Source organism: Chrysochloris asiatica, unplaced genomic scaffold, assembly GCF_000296735.1.
Source record: "Chrysochloris asiatica unplaced genomic scaffold, ChrAsi1.0 scaffold00025, whole genome shotgun sequence".
NCBI lineage: Eukaryota > Metazoa > Chordata > Mammalia > Afrosoricida > Chrysochloridae > Chrysochloris > Chrysochloris asiatica.
In genome coordinates, this window is record NW_006408543.1 from 23,609,503 (window position 1) to 23,614,812 (window position 5,310).

The 5,310-nt window shown below is 38.7% G+C and overlaps 1 pseudogene; it reads left to right on the plus strand.

Moving 5' to 3' along the window:
• Positions 1 to 2,882: 2,882 nt before the first annotated feature.
• LOC102821367 overlaps positions 2,883 to 5,310 on the plus strand; it is a 6,334-nt pseudogene continuing 3,906 nt past the window's right edge.

Genomic DNA, 5,310 nt, shown 5'->3' on the forward strand with positions numbered 1-5,310 from the left:
CACGATCAACAGTCACTGAAGCAGTAGTCAAGAAATCCAACAACTTACTGCATTAGGAAAATCTGCTGTACAAGACCTTTTTAAAGCGTTCAAGAGCAATGATGTCAATTTGAGGACTAAGGTGAACCTGACCCAAGCCATAGTCTTTTCAATAGTCTCATATTCATGTGAAGATTGGACAATGAATATGGAACACCACAGAAGATTGATGCATTTGAGTTATGGTGTTGGAGAAGAATATTAAAAGTACCATAAACTGACTAAAGAACAACCAAATCTGTGTTGGAAATAGTGCAACCTGAATGCTCCTTAGAAACCAGGAGGTTGAGACTTAGTCTTTGACACTTCAAGCATTTTATAAGCAGTGACCAGTCCATGGAGAAAGATATCATGGTTGGTAAAGTGGAGGTTCAGTGAAAAAGAGGGAGATTCCCAACAAGATGGATTGGCATAGTAGAAGCAGCAATGGTTTCAAGAGTAACAGCAATTATGGGGATGGCACAGAACTGGCAGTATATCATTCTTTAGTACATAGGTTTGCTATGGGTTGTAACAGACGTTACTACACCTAACAACAGTAACATGAGACAGAGTTAGGTTAGACATTAATACAATTTAAATTATTCCCTAATTTTCTTTTGATGCAGGGAGGGGGAGTCCTGTTTGGTATTGTAGGAGAAACTCTGAATCACAAGGTCAGGTTGATGGGTCCAACTCACCAGCCTTGACTTGGAAACTCTATCCAGGATAATTATGAGTCAGAACTGACTTGGCAGAACTTAACAACAACAGATCCATTTTTATATTTTAATATAAGCCTACTCCTATGAAATGTTTTACAACTGGACAAAAGATGTCTAACAGATATCTGAATAAATGTACAATTAAGAAAAATCATAAAAATGATTTCTTCCATGAGCTATTAAAAACATTAGAAAAGGATATTGTTGTTGTTAAGTGCTGTCAAGTCAGGTTCCGACCCATAGCGACCCTGTAGAGGATTTCCGAGGAGCAGCTAGTGAGCTTGAACCACCGACCTTGCAGTTCAAATGGCTTTACAGTCTGGCACATTAACCCACAGTGCCACACCAGGACTAGTAGTAGAATATATAGTGAAAGTCCATGCATAAACAGCAGATTAGGGTACTAACAACAGCTACCCTAAAATAATTTCTGGAATACATTAACTAGTATCTTATATGATTGTAGAACCATTGTAAAGCATTAGAAAAATGATAGATTATTCATTAGATTGTATTGGAAAATTTGGCTAATGGGAAAAAAAAATAACTTAAGGCCTGGCCATATGTCATGCACTACAATATTTTTAAAGTACATTATATGAATATAAGATCAGAATTCAAAAAAATTAAAAGAAATCATGTATAACTACTTAGACAATCTTGGACTAGAAAATTATTTTAATATCTATAACTAAAATATTAATTGAGATAGAGAGATTCAATTTTAATGAAGCCTCCCTTAAATATCTATAATAAATAGTTTATGTAATTAAGAAAAATGTAGTCTTAAAGAGTATATCCTAAGCATACACTTCTTGTCATTACTTGAAATTTGACCATATGACAAGTAGAAGTTTTAGTTTTCACAATTATTATGGTGGTGTTAGGTGCCATTGAGTCAGTACCGACTCAATGACCCTATGCACAACAGAATGCAAGATGCCTAATCCTGGGCCAACCTCTCAATTGTTGGTATGTTTGAGCACATTGATGCTGCCACTTTGCCAATGCATCTTGTTGGGGGCTTTCCTCTTTTTCTCTGACCATCCACTTTATCACACATGATACTCTTCTCCAGGGCTGGTCTCTCCTGATAATAATGTCCTGATAATGTGGCCATCCTGACTTTCAAGGAGCACTCTAGCTGTACTTTTTCCAACACAGTTCTATTTGTTCTTCTGGCAGTCCACGATACTTTCAATATTCTCCTCTAATACAATAACACAAATGCATCATTTCTACGATCTTCCTTATTCACTATCCAACTTTTGCATGCATATGAAGTTACTGAAAATACTGTGGCTTGGGTCAGGCACACCTTAGTCTTCAAACTTACTATCTTTGCTTTTCAACATCTCAAAGAGGTCTTGTGACGCAGATTTGCCTAATGAAATACATATTTTGATTTTTTGGCTGCTGTTTCCATGAGTGTTAATGGTTGATTCAAGCAAAATGAAGTCATTGGTAACTTCAATCTTTTTTCCATTTATATGGATGTTATTTATTGGCCCAGATGTGAGGATTTCTTTTTCCTTTACATTGAGGTGCAACATACTGAAGGTTGTGGTCTGTAATCTTCATAAATAAGCATTTTAAATCCTCTTGGCTTTCAGCCAGCAAAGTTGTATCATCTGCACATAACAGTTTGTTAAGGAGCCTTCCTCCAATCTTGTTGGCACATTTTTCTTCATAGAATCCAGCTTCTCTGATGATTTGTTCAACCTACAATTATTATATTTATCATACAACATATAATTGTTACTTATACCAATATGTGCAATTAATGTATATACAAATACTAGTTTCAAATACTTCCCTATGAAGGCACTGGAAAAATTTAGATAAACTTCAGAAAAGACTTATATTGCCTGTGGAGTCAATTTCAGCTCATGGCCCCTGGGTTGTTCCAACGATAAAGCTCTGGATTCCTACCTGAAAGGCTGGAGGTTGAAATCAGTCTTGTGTTGGTGTCACACAGTGCAGTGTCTCATGTCCTATGACCAGTGGACAGGGCCAGCCAATGCCCCCCCCCCCAGCCCTGCCCCTGCTACTTTTCCCGTATTCCATTGGCTAACACAGAGATCCTCCTCTTTTCCTGTTGGCAATCATGACATCACTGGACCACTCATACTTCGATTGATGGATAATGAGAAGATGGTGAAGAGTTACCACACTGGGTAACAGATGACCCCTGGCGATGCCACTACCATGATGGCCTCTCTTCCTGCAATGCCAGCCTACTCAACACCACCTTGAACCCGTAGGTCATTTTGGTGTCATCCCCTCTGAAAAGATGAGGGAGGGGTGTAGTTCACACCCCTACTCCCAGTGATGTCACTGATACAGCTCAACCACCGGTACCTGGTCCTTACAACCTGCACAGCCCCGTCCATTGCAATGTTTCTGGAGGCAAAAATAGCATCCCCTTCCACAGAGGGAGACATTTGAGAACATTTGGATCCAACTTTGAAAATAGGATGTTTTATTTTCCCCTCCATTTCACTCACAATCAGAAGCATATGGAATGCTTTATTTGCAGCCTACAAAAACAAATCAAACAGGCAATCCTATGCTGGAAAACATTTATTCTTCCTGTAGATCAGAAGCCTCACTTTAGGTCCAGACTTCTAAGCCCATTATTTTTCTCCATAGTCATCAAGTTGAATGGGCACTTGTGGGCCCTTTGTTATTGCTTCCACTCTGTGTGATGGTATCAAGGCAGGCCTCATTTTCCTTCCCGATGTTCATTATTCTGCTGTTGTCTTTTGTTTCAGGAAAATGTGTTGTTTTAGCTGATTATGCTGCTTGTGAGGTTCAGTTGATCTTGGTATTCATTGCTACTGAGTCAGTTTCAATTTATGACCCCTGGGTGGTGCAAATGGCTAAGCACTGACATACTAAACGAAATGTTGGAAGTACATATTCTTCCAGTGGTGCCTTCATGTTATGGCTATAAGATCTGCCTCCTGATCATAGGCTTCAAAACCCTAGGGAGTGTAGTTCTACTTTGCAAACAAAGTTTTCCTGAGTGTTTTGCTTATCTTCTTTCCTTGAGGCCCATTCCTTGGCCCTCTACGGAAAGGTATGCTTTAGTCATAGCTTTTCACACATACAAGGTTTTGAGGATGAACCTATTAGCAGAGAAACAAAAGTGCTTCCATAGTCAATATGTAAGCGTGTCCCCTTTTTCACACACAGTAATGGAGCTGCTGAGAGCGGCATTACCTAGGTCACTGACTGTACTATCAACATGGTATTTTTGCAGGAGGACATTATGGTTAAATACAGTTCAAAGACAATGGTTTCTTTTGAGGAGTGCTGTTCCTAGTTGCCATCATGTCAATTCTGACTTTTGGCGACCCCACGTGTGCAGAGAAGAACGGCTCCATCTGCGACCTTTCAGAAGAAGATGGCTGAGTTTTACTGTTGAGGCTCTTTGAGTAGGTTTCAACCCCCAAACTTTCTGTTAATAGTCCAGTGCTGAACCGTTTGCACTGCCCCAAGACTCCTAAGTATTAGGTCTAGAATTTGTATACATTTCTGCTATTGGATTGATTTTTGCTGTTTCATAGTTTACCTCCTTTTGTGTAACTGCATTTCTTAGCTAACTATAAATAGTTGAGTAACCTGAACTTTGCTAATAGTCTTGCCTTTTTTTCTTCCCCATTGTGACCACTACTCTTTAGACTTCATTTCTACCTGATGACCGATAGAGTTCCTATCATAGTGCCTTCAATCACCTTTCCCATCTTAGAGTTATATTATGTTGTTGTTGTTGTTGTTAATTGCTATCGAGTAGGTTCCGACCCATAGCGACCCAGTACAGGGTTTCCAAGGGGTGTAAATCTTTACAGGAGTAGAAAGCCTCATCTTTCTCCAGCGGAGCAGCTGGTAGTTTCGAACCGCTGACCTTAAGGTTCGCAGCCCGATTCGTAACCACTACGCTACCAGAGCTCCTTAGAGTTATATTATAGTGACATCCAAATATGCTATTTTAAGGTAAAAAATGATGATTGAGAACCACACAAAGGTGAACAAAGAAAGTATTTGTGAATGATAAAGGAATTGCAATTTTAAATGTCAGCAATTTCAATCAGGGGCCTATGTCTTATTCTAGACATCGGCACATTGAATATGATAATTTTGTTTGTTTTACTGAGATAATATCTATACAATGAGGCAAGGTACAAAAATGATCAGATTCAAATTATGTTCCATGGAAGTTTATAATTTTAATTTACAGAAAGCAAATAAAATCATTGGCAAAATATTAATAAGTAGAAATATTCACCTGTAGACAGTGGCCTAATTTAAAGTCTACAATTCAGTACAGTGACTATAAATCCATAAAGAGGGCTTTATGATACTGAAACTTCAGCACCTTGGTACACTTCGTTTTCTGATCCTAGGGACTGGTGCAGGTGTCAGAGGTGTTTAAAAGAAGCAGGGTGGATGTAGTTGAAAGCTTTTGGAGCCCAATCACATTGATTAGAGTACAGGTCTTTATCCTCCATGCTGTTGCCTTTTATGGTATTTAACAGAGAATGCTGACAGATTTTTTTTTTTT